Source organism: Petromyzon marinus, chromosome 55 (genome assembly GCF_048934315.1).
Source record: "Petromyzon marinus isolate PM22_M1 ecotype Great Lakes invasive population chromosome 55, UKy_Petmar_22M1.pri1.0, whole genome shotgun sequence".
Lineage (NCBI taxonomy): Eukaryota > Metazoa > Chordata > Hyperoartia > Petromyzontiformes > Petromyzontidae > Petromyzon > Petromyzon marinus.
The window spans coordinates 10,868,865-10,882,623 of NC_133721.1; the positions used below are offsets into that span (position 1 = coordinate 10,868,865).

Genomic DNA, 13,759 nt, shown 5'->3' on the forward strand with positions numbered 1-13,759 from the left:
CCTGGACTGTGGAACTCTCTGGGCCATCGTTCCCGTGGCCCCTGGACTGTGGAACTCTCTGGGCCATCGCTCCCGTGGCCCCTGGACTGTGGAACTCTCTGGGCCATCGCTCCGGTGGCCCCTGGACTGTGGAATTCTCTGGGCCATCGCTCCCGTGGCCCCTGGACTGTGGAACTCTCTGGGCCATCGCTCCCGTGGCCCCTGGACTGTGGAACTCTCTGGGCCATCGTTCCCGTGGCCCGCGGACTGTGGACCTCTCTGGGCCATCGCTCCCGTGGCCCCTGGACTGTGGAACTCTCTGGGCCATCGCTCCCGTGGCCCCTGGACTGTGGAACTCTCAGGGCCATCGCTTTCCGTGGCCCCTGGACTGTGGAACTCTCTGGGCCATCGCTCCGGTGGCCCCTGGACTGTGGAACTCTCTGGGCCATCGCTCCCGTGGCCCCTGGACTGTGGAACTCTCTGGGCCATCGCTCCGGTGGCCCCTGGACTGTGGAATTCTCTGGGCAATAGTTCCCGTGGCCCCTGGACTGTGGAACTTTTTGGGCCATCGCTCCCGTGGCCCCTGGACTGTGGAATTCTCTGGGCCATAGTTCCCGTGGCCCCTGGACTGTGGAACTCTCTGGGCCATCGCTCCCGTGGCCCGCGGACTGTGGACCTCTCTGGGCCATCGCTCCCGTGGCCCCTGGACTGTGGACCTCTCTGGGCCATCGCTCCAGTGGCCCCTGGACTGTGGAGCTCTCTGGGCCATCGCTCCCGTGGCCCCTGGACTGTGGACCTCTCTGGGCCTTCGCTCCCATGGCCTCTGGACTGTGGAACTCTCTGCTGAAGGCTGTCACGGAGACCGGTTCGGCAGGGATCTTCAAGCCCGTCCACATAAAAAAAGATGTCTCTTTCAGAAGGAGGCGTTTCCTCTTTTAAGAACCACTTCTTACCCACCCCCATTGTCATTGATGTAACGCGCCTTGAGATGTTATGAGAGGCAGCATGCAAGTTGTAACTTCTATTACTTTACGTGGTGGTCCGGATGTCTTGTGACCCGCCCCCCCACCCCACCCATACACAATTAATTGAACCCTGACGGGGTTTTCATTTTATTTTTCTTTGCAAATTCATCTCTGTTTTAAAATAAACCTTGCTTAGAATAATATTAAGTTTTGGGGAATCGAGTGGAGGGCTCACGAGATATCTGGACCACGCTGCCCATTCACTGCGATCATCGCCCCCGAGTGCGTGGCAGGGCCCTCCTGAGGAGCAGCCATGAGACTCGGTGAGGCTTTCGTGGGTAAACGAGTTTAATGCTTGAGCATCATAATAACACCAGTGGAGACTAGGCTCTAAGAGAAGCCGTCTCGGGTGTGGACCAATCAATTTCAAGGACAGTGCCAATATCATTATCAGAGTTGTCTCTTTTTTGTTTGCATTTTGACTGCTTGTGTTGTGGTTATTGCAAACATGATCCCCTTGTATAAAGGTGTCAGTTTTGGTGCCAGATAAAAGGGTAAAAACCTATTACTACAACAATTTTATTATCCTATTATTATCATAATGACAATGAAAAGGTGGTCATTTGGCTAAGAATAAAGCGTTCATAGCCTGCAATTAACGATCATTATCTGGTTCCCAGGAATTAATATTTTTTTAAACGCAGCTGTTCGAATTGTATGAGTATAAGATCAACAAGTTCATGTTTTCCAAGATAGAAGTGAATGTTTTTGTTTACTGATGCGGAGTGCAATAGTTAAATGTTTAGCTTTAGAGTTGTATTTCTGATGGGGGGGGGGGATAAAAATCGGTTTTAACTCTTTTCTAGCAATAAAACAAGAATTGTGTTAAGATGTTCAAACACCAAGTTGTTACCTTTTTTGCAAGGCATCAAGTACTGCATCAACCACACATACAGTACTTGTGGTGAACACGCTCTGATAATGTGCGCCAATGCCGTCATTATAATATATATTGAGGGGGACACATCCCCCCCAATATTGAAATATGCTCAAAATGTCCCCCCCATATATTGCTATAAAATAGATTTATGTTTATATGATTGTGGTTATGGTTGTACTTTATTAATCCCGAATCTCTGCCATTACATACAATGAAACAAGAAAAGGTGAAAAAGTAAAAACAGAGCAATGTAATACAATATACACTATTAGATATTATTGTAAAAAAAAAACAAGTCCATCCTGTGTGTTAGTGATTTTTTTTATATTTTAGGCAGGAAATTCGTTTTCAAATAAAAAAAAAATTATGAGGGGGGGGGCCCAGACCCCCTGGAAGATTTGGTCCCTCACCCCCCAAATGTTGACTCCATGGTTACTACGGCCTTGATGTGCGCATTGTCTTTGAAACTGATTGTCCTACATCCGAGACAACAGCCTTCTTGAATGCCTCGTCTCACCACCAGTGTCACGCCAGACAACCACGTCGAAAGGCCAATAGCGCAAAGGGGCCGTCCATAAATGACGTCACGCACCTGGGGGGGGGGGGGGTCAGACATTTGTGACGATGTGTGACGAGGGGGGAAGGGAGTTGAGAAATGTGACGTCACGTAAGAATGCGCAACTTTAAATAAATATAGAATTGTTATAACAACACTCCTACAACATCAGAGTGCAGCGCCACATTAAATACGCACTACAATGACAATAGTTTAAAGCGATTTGAAGCATGTTTTATTTTCAAAATGGAAATATTGTTTTGGGGGGGGGGGCAGAGCTTTGTGACGTCATATTTGAGGGGGGCGGCTGACTTTTTGTGACGCCGTGTGACGAGGGGGGTGGGCAAGAATCGTCCAAATTCGCGTGACGTCATTTATGGACGACCCCAAAGACAATGCAAGTACCGGAGCACTTATAGCTCGGGTCGAGCACTTATATCTACGGGACCTTTTTGCCAGTAGTAAAATGACGTGAAAATAAAAGAATAAGTTTAACCCTTTCTGGCAATAAATAAAGAAATGTGTTTTATTAGCGGGTGTTTTACGCTACACGTGGACCTGCCACGTGTCGCTTCGCTTCAATTAAATATCTGCTCACCGCGTGCAAAACGCGATCAATCAAAACCATACCGTGCCAACCCATACGGTTTACCCCGTATTCTTGTAGAGGGAAATTGAGTTTTCAGGTCCATTCCGACGTACAGCCGTTTCAATACGAGCAACAACAACAAAAAATTGGCCTATTAGTTTGCGTTTCTCCCTTGTGATGAGACTTTGCGGGATGAACTTGGAGATGTATAATGGCACGGGGTTGACCAATAAGGTCTGAATTGGTCTGTAATAAGGTAGGGCACTGATAAGGGGTTGACGAGCAAGCGAAACTACATTGGCATGTCGCGCGAACGTTTATCCTGTTGGCAAACGGGGTGTCAACCTTTTTCGAGGACCGATACATTTGTAATCGTCCTATCTATCGATCTTCGAGACAAGCGTTCGTTGAGTAAACGTTATTTATTTTAACAAGACAGTGGCGTTTGAGACGCAGTGCTATGTACTGGGCAGCTTATCGTCAGAATCCATCCCTCATCTTTATAGAGAGACTTTGCACCAGCAGAGGGCACCATATTCTTTGGTTATTTCGGTAAAGTCACGTAGATAAAAAAAATAAAGAGAATAAAAATATCACGACGTTTCGATCGCAATGCAAGCGGTCGTCATCAGGAAAAAGGGGGGCACCAGTTTAACACGTAGTCGCCTTCCGTGACCAATGTTATCCATAATAGAGGTTTGTATTTAAGACCTCAGCAGAGGGATTTCTCCACAACTCTGGCTATCGCCTGATGCTGCTGGTTGTTGTAATTACCGGCGAAACGTCACGGTAAATCGAATTGTAAATGTTATAGTGGGTTTACTCTCCAACACACAACCGGTGTACTGTATTAGTAGCGATTTGACCATGCTTTGTTCACGTGACAACCCTTACCGATTGACTGTGTCGGCTGGTGGCGAGTCTGACAACACATTTATATTTACCCGATCTAACCCAAAAGAAAACCTCTATTGTGGATAACATTGGTCGCGAAATCCTACGTGTTCACACAAACAGCAGTTCTACAGACATTAGTTCTCAATCTAGATGTGACAGTGCATAGGCTCCCAATGGCCGCAGAAGCTCATCTGGAAGCGCGCGAGGCAGCGATAGCCAAGTTCACATCCTGGCCACGGCTAACATCAGTGGTTAGTGATATCTTAACCAGTTCTATGCAACTCCATCAATGGAGCCGGGTAGCGGTTTCTCATCACGCGTACACTCATTAATACTTGTATTATTATTTCTATTTCATAAAAAAAGGTTTTACTTTTTCTGGCGTAAATACAGGCGGTGTTAAGATGTCCAAATACCAAATTTAGGCGCCTATTACAAGGCATCACGACTCCATTGACCACACCTCTGCAGGGCCCTGTCCAGCATGTGCTCATTTCAATCTGAGCGAAGCCTCAAGGAGGGGCAGAACCAGGGGTTGCTAACGGCAGATCGCCACAGTACAATGCGCGGTTGGGCGCATCTTTGGCCTGGTGTTTAATACGGACAATGGAGATCGTAAAACGGTGAGATAGCCGCTCGCAGCCACCACTCCCCCACGCAGGTCGACACAAAAAAAAACACTTCACAGGCTGCGACGGAGTCAAGTGTTGCTGAACACCTATTAAGGCCAAAAGCCACGAGCGACAGAGCTGTGGCCGGAACCACGCCCTGCCACCTGCGTGACCGATGTTTGCACACCGTATACGTGCAAGCCTTTAATGTCCGAGTTGACCGAGGCAACGCTCAGGGGCTGCTTGAGGTATATATATTATTTAAACTATGTTTATTTTACCAGGTAAGACCCATTGAGCTATAGAGCTCTGTTTCAGAAGCGACCTGGCCACAAATGATAGCTCAACGAGGCGGTTTGCCATCGTGGGGGTAATTTAGAGCAGTTGCCAAATACTGGAAGCGCGTGTTTCTAAATGTGGACGGAATAACCGGAGGACCTGGAGAAAAATCTACGCGACCACGGGGAGTAACATGCAAACTCCAAATACACAGCAGGTGTCAGGGTCGGGATCGAACCCACGACCTCCTGTGTACCAGGCGAGGTAGTTAACATCTCACCACGGGGAGAAAGAGAGACACGCAAACTCCAAATACACAGCAGGCGTCAGGCTCGGGTTCGAACCCATGACCTCCTGTGTACCAGGCGAGGCAGTTAACATCTCACCACGGGGAGAAAGAGAGACACGCAAACTCCAAATATACAGCAGCAGGCGTCAGGGTCGGGTTCGAACCCACGACCTCTTGTATACCAGGCGAGGTAGTTAACATCTCGCCACCGTAGCACCACAGACAGCACTCACCACTTGTTGAGCGGGGAATTTAACCCAGGTCACGACGGGTTGTTGTGAGCGCGGTGCCTAAACCACTTTGCCACCGATTCCACACAAAAATAAAGACAAACATGCCCTATATCGCCCTTACAGAATGACGGGCCAATTGTAGTTTAAAGACTCACCAATAAAGCCCGGTATGGCGCCGAGACCACACCCAGCCACCTTTGTCTCTCCAGCGCTGATGGTCGCGCAGAGCGCCAGTAAACGGATGTGAGTTGTCGCCTGGGGCCTTTATTTTTAGCCAGTATCAAAGTACGAAAAATCAGAATAGGCGGATCTTTAAACAACACTTGGCAAAAAAAAGGCCCCGTGATAGAGCTGCTCACCCCGAGCATTGAATGCTCTGATACGCGTGGCATTGTCCTGGTACTGTTCGCCGTTTGGCGTTCTCTGGTCTAACACGGGTAGTGAGACTGGGCCCTAAAGAAGGCTGTCTCTGGTGTAGGCCAATCCGTTCCTAAGACAATTCACACATTTTGTTGTCGTTTGTTTGCATGTTCACCACAAGTACCGCGTGTGGTTAATGCAGTTCTTGATTCCTTGCAAAAAAAGTATCTGTTTGGTGTTTGAACATCTTAACACCACCTGTTTTAATCTTGATTTGAAGCTTTCGTGACTGCAGGAATCCATGCTCTTTGGTTCTTTCGAAAAAAGTCACGTGGGTAGGAAAAAATAATAGATCACGACGTTTCGATGCGCAACACAAGCAATCGTCATCAGGTGGGACAACCACAGCAAGACAACTGCTGAAGCAAACTGCTGACGTTGTGATGTATTATTCTTTCTACCTACGTTACTTCAGCAGTTTGTATTCTTGGTTCTTTCGGTAAAGTCACCACGTAGAAAGGGAAACAATAAAATAATAAAAATATAAAACAATAAAATTATCACGACGTTTCGACTGCAACACAAGCAATCATCATGAGGTGCGAAAACCACAGCAAGAAAATTTGAAAAAAGTGGCGGGTTTTTTCTTAACGTTAGCACCACGGACAGCAACTGGCGGTTGTTCAGATGGACGAGTCCATCTATTTTTTTATTTAAAGCTTTCGTGACTGCAGGGATTCATAATCTTGGTTCTTTCGGTAAAGTCACACCTGATGATGATTGCTTGTGTTGCAGTCGAAACGTCGTGAGAATTTTATTGTTTTGTATTTTTATTATTTTATTGTTTCCCTTCTACGTGACTTTACCGAAAGAACAAATAATACGAGTCCATCTATGTTCGGAACGGAGGAGGGGGGAGAGAAGAGAATGGAATGCGGTCTGAAAGTCACCGTAAGCGTGAACACAATCAATTAAGACCCGAAATGGTTTATCAAATCCTTCCAATGATTGCTAAGCCAGAATCCGTCTTCTCGGTTGAAATGGTCTCTGTGTTTGTATATGTGGATAGCCTCATGAACGAATCTCTCATGGTAGCCGGATGGCTTGCAGAGAACCTCTGTCTTGGAGAAGTCAATGTCATGTGAGCCTACTGAATTATAACAGTGACCTGGCACGGCCGAGGTGTTGGTCCTACCGTGTTTTCGGTCTGCTTTGTGTTCACGAATGCGGTCCGAGACATATCGTTTGGTTTCTCCAATGTAAGTTCTACCACAGAGGCAACTTAGTTTGTAGACGCCAGGGTACTCTATATCCGGAATCACATCTTTTACAGACGGAACCAGATCACGGATTTTATGTAATGTGTTGAATCGGACCTGGATCTTGTGTTTATTTTTTTTATTGTTTCCCTTCTACGTGACTTTACCGAAAGAACTAAGAAGATGAATCCCTGCAGTCACGAAAGCTTTAAATAAAAATGCAGCATACTCTTTGGTTCTATTGGGTAAAGTCACGTAGGTAAAAAATAAAATAACAAAAATCACGACGTTTCGGCCACAACACAAGCGGCCTTCATCAGGTGAAGGGACGAGACTGTCTGGAGGACAACGCTGGAGTGAAAAAAGCCACGCTCAGATCACGACCTTTAAGCTGTTTGAGAAGAAACAAAGCGCCTTGACAAAGGAATTAGCATATAATTTAGCATTGAAATGGCAGACGTTTGCTTCAGCTGTTTTCTTGCTGTGGTTGTCTCACCTGATGACGATTGCTTGTGTTGAGATCGAAACGTTGTGATCTATTATTTTTTCTACCTCCTGCCTTATTGCCAGCTAATGGTAGAACCTATTCTTATCTTGAAGGGCGTGTTTTCGGTTGCTCAATGTGTGATCCCTGAGCGTGTACACGCGTGCGAGCCTGTGAAACACACAAATGAACACACCTCACCATATGAGGTGGAGACGTCTCGTCTCCCGTAACGCGGTCTGTGTGCCTTGCAATTGTCCGGTTGCCTTTTGGGTGTGACCCTCTTTAGCCCGAGGCACTTCCGTTGATTCCACAGAAACCTGAGCAATTGAGGCCGAGTCAGCCTAGGAGAGGGACGGCCGTCACCGTGTAATCAGTGGCTTGTGGCGCGCGTGACTCGTTGGCTCCATCAGATCTCGAGGCGTGGCAGTTTAAACGATCTTGAAAAAAGCCCTCGAATTTCCTCCCCCCCGCCTCGCCCGTCTCGCTTCACCCAGCAGTCGATAGGCACATCCCATTCGGGTGTGGCAGAGCGTGGGTAACGCTCACCTCATCCAGCGTGCAGACGGTGAGGCCACGGGCCCTCGAGAGAAAGGGGTCGGCAGCCTGCGGCTCTGGGGGTCCAGTTTATCATGCGAGTCCAGTTCACCATGGGGGTCCAGTAAACCATGGGGGTCCAGTTTACCATGGGGGTCCAGTTCACCATGGGAGTCCAGTTCACCGTGGAAGTCCAGTTCACCACGGGAGTGCAGTTTACCATGGGAGTGCAGTTCACCACGGAAGTCCAGTTAACCATGGGAGTCCAGTTTACCATGGGAGTGCAGTTCACCATGGGAGTCCAGTTTACCACGGAAGTCCAGTTCACCATGGGAGTCCAGTTTACCATGGGAGTGCAGTTCACCATTGGGGTCCAGTTTACCACGGAAGTCCAGTTTACTATGGGAGTCCAGTTCACCGTGGAAGTCCAGTTTACCATGGGGGTCCAGTTTACCATGGGAGTCCATTTTACCACAGAAGTCCAGTTTACTATGGGAGTCCAGTTTACCATGGGAGTCCAGTTCACCATGGGGGTCCAGTTTACCATGGGAGTCCATTTTACCACGGAAGTCTAGTTTACTATGGGAGTCCAGTTTAGCACGGAAGTCCAGTTCATCATGGGGGTCTAGTTTACCACGGAAGTCCAGTTCACCGTGGAAGTCCAGCTTACCACAGGACTGTTTCCTGACGTTATTTATTAAGAACCACCGCCGTCTCGTATTCACCAACATGCCTTGCGGCTCTCTTGAAACATTTATGGTGTTTTTTTTGTTACCGAATTTTTGTTTTAAATGTCGCTTCTTGTTGGTCTGATCTCGAGGGTTCCTCCCTAGCGTTCTCTCTAGAAGTAGCCCTTCCGCCAGCAAGCGGCGTGAGTGAGGAATTGCAGTGCTGCGCCTTTGCCTCTCCCACCCCGTAGGAGACAAGAAAAAACCCCGGGACAAATTCCGACATAACACCGCCACTGATGTTAGCCGTGGCCAGGAATCGCACTCAGGTTTGTAGGGAAACACACTGCACAAAGACAAAAAAAATCCCCCTCATAGCCTCAACAGACTGTTAGGGCAGGTGCTGTTAGCGAGCACCTATGAAGGCCGGAACGGCACACGAGAGAGTGGGTTGGCCAGCACCACGCCCGGCCGCCTTTGTCTCCCCAACGGCGATGTTTACACACCGCACCAGGTACTCAACTGAGGCTGAGTGAAGCTAAGGGGAGGCCCAGGACCGCTTCAGATAATCGTCACCGGTGCTGGCCATGAGCACGATCCGAACTCGGGCCCTCGGGATCTGTAGAAGCAGCGCGCTGACCGCTGCACCGCCACTCCCCACACCATCGCCCGTCAATGCAACCTTTGTACCCAGATGAAGCCTTGTCCTCCTTCAGCCCCTTTTTCTCCAAATGAGCCGTCTTGAGATCACACACCCGCTGATGTGTCATCTGGAGTTGCTCATTCCAGCAGGATCTGGCAAGACAAACGGACCGCTCGGATTGCCAGATCGCGCTCACCGCGATGCGCTACGAATCCGGCGACCCGAATTCGATTCCCGGGCAAGGTCAAAACCCGTGACGATGACCTGAACCGGTCCTGGGCCTCCTCCCCTAGGTCGACTCGGCCTCAAACGAGTACCTGGTGCGGTGTGTAAACATCGCCACTGGGGAGACAAAGGCGGCCGGGCGTGGTGCTCGGCACCCACCCCCTCGTGTACCTTCACAGGTGCTGCTCGCTAACAGCACCTGCCCCAGCAGTCTGTTACAGGCTACACGGGGGGATCTTTGTCTTTGTGGCCTTAAAAGAAAAAATAAAACATTGGCGACGTTTTGGTAAATTAATCCTCTTCATTGCACGTGGTATGTTTGTATAGATTGCCTTTTCTCTCTTCGTGTGACTGTTGAACAGCCCTCGGCACGATCACGCCACACACCCACTGCATACTCCCAGGCAGTGCCGGACGAAGCTAGTGCTGGGCCTGCAGCATTTGTTATAAAGGGGCCTAAAATAAAAAAAAATAAAACGTAAATAATAAAACACACATTGTTTAACTTGCATAATAAAGTCATTGTATTTTTTTTCATTTGCTATACAGCCAGATAATACGACAAATCGCTAACCTTGAACACTCAGTCGTTCATAAAAGTTGAAGGCGGTATAGTACTATAGTAATAGAGCAAGTGCAGAATTACTGAACCGGAATTGATAGCCTGAAAGCATTTAACGCGGGGCCCTTGAAAGTGCGAGGCCCGTATCTACTACACATGTAGTAGATACTACTACATAATAGTAGTTGCTACTACTCCATATGTAGCTATTTTTGCTACTCGGATAATCCGGCACTGGTAGCAGGTATCGCTCTCTCTCTCTCACGCTCGCTCTCTCTCTCTCTCTTCCGTCTCCCCGGGAACCATCCCGAAACGCCCCGCTCACCACTCCCTGCCCTGCGGCCAGCTCAGCCCCCTCACCTGCCCTTCCTCCCCGCACTGCCGCGCCCTCACCCACCCCCACTCCCCTGGACTCACCTGGTCCACGCGCACTCTACACCTGTACACCCGGCTGCAGGCTAACAGCACAGGTACGAGACTCTCTCCGTCTCGCTCGCTCTCTCTCTCTCTCTCTGGACGCAACCTGGTTTGTCACACTGCTCCACAGCCCCGTCCAGTGTGTCTCTGTGTATGTATGTTGACATACTGTCGCGCCGTACGGTGCCCACCGTGTTCATCGGAGGTGCAGGGGAAGGACGACAAACTATGGGGCTCGGTGTGAGTCTATGGGTCTCTGTGTGAGTCTGTGGGTCTCTGTGTGAGTCTATGGGTCTCTGTGTGAGTCTATGGGTCTCTGTGTGAGTCTATGGGTCTCTGTGTGAGTCTATGGGTCTCTGTGTGAGTCTATGGGTCTCTGTGTGAGTCTATGGGTCTCTGTGTTAGTCTGTGGGTCTCTGTGTGAGTCTATGGGTCTCTGTGTTAGTCTATTGGTCTCTGTGTGAGTCTATTGGTCTCAATGTGAGTCTATGGGTCTCAGTGTGAGTCTATGGGTCTCGGTGTGAGTCTATGGGTCTCGGTGTGAGTCTATGGGTCTCTGAGTGAGTCTATGGGTCTCGGTGTGAGTCTATTGGTCTCAGTGTGAGTCTATGGGTCTCTGTGTCAGTCTGTAGGTCTCTGTGTGAGTCTATGTGTCTCTGTGTGAGTCTATGGGTCTCTGTGTGAGTCTATGCGTCTCTGTGTGAGTCTATGGGTCTCTGTGTGAGTCTGTGTGTTTCTCTGTGAGTCTATGCGTGTATGTTGAGCTTCTTTCGCACCGTATGTAGCCAACCGTGCTCTCCCGAGGTGCAGGGTAAGGATAAAAAGACACTAAACACAAAATAAATTGTTCTAAAGAAGTGAGCTTTCAATCTCGATGTAAAAGCGGCTTCGTAATATCGTAAGGAAGAGCGTTCCAGAGGGTCGTTATCTGTGTACGAGCGGGATAACGGAATCTCCCTCGCCTGCTATGCAGGAGGCACGTGGGCTCGATCAAGAACCCTGGCGGCACTGGCGGAGCCAGTGGGGGGGGTGGCACGTGCCCCCCCCCCCCCCCCCCCCCCCCAATGATCCGATCGAAATCCCTTATTTCGATTAGTGTGTGACAAAGCAGGTTGCGTCAAAATCCCTAATTTCGATCGGATCATTTTGGATTATTAGCAATAAATCGGCCGACCACCACTGCAAATGCGTAGCATATTATTACGTGGCCAGTGACTCTATGAGATGATAGGACAATAGTCTGAGCCCGTAATTGGCAATAAAGTAACGGCAAAGCGGTTGTTATAAGCGACTCGCAGAATTGTGCGCAGTTGCGTCTACAGTACACGACTTCCCTGAAGGCATCAGCACCTTCAGCGAGCGCGGTGCCGATCACTAACAACGCGGTTCGAATTTGACCCCTCGATCGATGTCTGCGCCATCGCCGCACAGGCGTCGAATAAAAAGCAAGGGACAAGTCCTTACTTACTAACAACTCCTTACTTACTAACAACTCCTTACTCACTAACAACTCCTTACTTACTAACAACTACTCTATCATTTCTCATTGCTGGAGGGGTTGCCCCCCTACCTGAAAATCTGCCTGGCGATGCCTGTTGGTGTTTGTTCTCTGTGTATGTCCTCTGTGTATGTTCTCTGTTCTCTGTGTATGTTATCTGTGTATGTCTCTGTGTATGTTCTCTGTGTATGTCCTCTGTGTATGTTCTCTGTGTTTGTTCTCTGTGTATGTTCTCTGTGTATGTTCTCTGTTCTCTGTGTATGTCTCTGTGTATGTCTCTGTGTATGTTCTCTGTGTATGTCCTCTGTGTATGTTCTCTGTGTTTGTTCTCTGTGTATGTTCTCTGTGTATGTTCTCTGTTCTCTGTGTATGTCTCTGTGTATGTTCTCTGTGTATGTCCTCTGTGTATGTTCTCTGTTCTCTGTGTATGTTCTCTGTTCTCTGTGTATGGTCTTTGTGTATGTTCTCTGTGTATGTTCTCTGTTCTCTGTGTATGTTCTCTGTGTATGTTCTCTGTGTATCTTCTCTGTTCTCTGTGTTTGTTCTCTGTGTATGTTCTCTGTGTATGTTCTCTGTTCTCTGTGTATGTTCTCTGTGTATGTTCTCTGTGTATGTTCTCTGTTCTCTGTGTATGTTCTCTGTGTATGTCCTCTGTGTATGTCCTCTGTGTATGTTCTCTGTGTATGTTCTCTGTGTATGTTCTCTGTTCTCTGTGTATGTTCTCTGTTCTCTGTGTATGTTCTCTGTGTATGTTCTCTGTTCTCTGTGTTTGTTCTCTGTGTATGTTCTCTGTGTATGTTCTCTGTGTATGTTCTCTGTTCTCTGTGTATGTTCTCTGTGTATGTTCTCTGTTCTCTGTGTTTGTTCTCTGTGTATGTTCTCTGTGTATGTTCTCTGTGTATGTTCTCTGTTCTCTGTGTATGTTCTCTGTGTATGTCCTCTGTGTATGTTCTCTGTGTATGTTCTCTGTGTATGTTCTCTGTTCTCTGTGTATGTTCTCTGTGTATGTTCTCTGTGTATGTTCTCTGTTCTCTGTGTATGTTCTCTGTGTATGTTCTCTGTTCTCTGTGTATGTTCTCTGTGTTTGTTCTCTGTGTATGTTCTCTGTTCTCTGTGTATGTTCTCTGTGTATGTTCTCTGTGTATGTTCTCTGTTCTCTGTGTATGTTCTCTGTGTATGTTCTCTGTGTATGTTCTCTGTTCTCTGTGTATGTTCTCTGTGTATGTTCTCTGTTCTCTGTGTATGTTCTCTGTGTATGTTCTCTGTTCTCTGTGTATGTTCTCTGTGTATGTTCTCTGTTCTCTGTGTATGTTCTCTGTGTTTGTTCTCTGTGTATGTTCTCTGTTCTCTGTGTATGTTCTCTGTGTATGTTCTCTGTGTATGTTCTCTGTTCTCTGTGTATGTTCTCTGTTCTCTGTGTATGTTCTCTGTGTATGTTCTCTGTGTATGTCCTCTGTTTATGTCCTCTGTGTATGTTCTCTGTTCTCTGTGTATGTTCTCTGTGTATGTTCTCTGTGTTTGTTCTCTGTGTATGTTCTCTGTTCTCTGTGTATGTTCTCTGTGGATGTTCTCTGTGTATGTCCTCTGTGTATGTTCTCTGTTCTCTGTGTATGTTCTCTGTGTATGTTCTCTGTGTATGTCCTCTGTTCTTTGTGTATGTTCTCTGTTCTCTGTGTTTGTTCTCTGTGTATGTTCTCTGTGTTTGTTCTCTGTGTATGTCCTCTGTGTATGTTCTCTGTGTATGTTCTCTGTGTATGTTCTCTGTGTA

The 13,759-nt window shown here is 47.8% G+C and overlaps 1 protein-coding gene across 2 annotated transcripts in view; it reads left to right on the forward strand.

The window, feature by feature from the left end:
• The first annotated feature begins 10,419 nt into the window (after positions 1-10,419).
• Positions 10,420-13,759, forward strand: part of LOC116954424 (plastin-3-like) — a 76,014-nt gene continuing 72,674 nt past the window's right edge. For both annotated transcript variants that reach the window (XM_032974931.2, XM_032974930.2), the window contains exon 1: positions 10,420-10,546. The gene's annotated coding sequence lies outside the window, so the exon portion shown is untranslated. The remainder of the gene's footprint in view (positions 10,547-13,759) is intronic.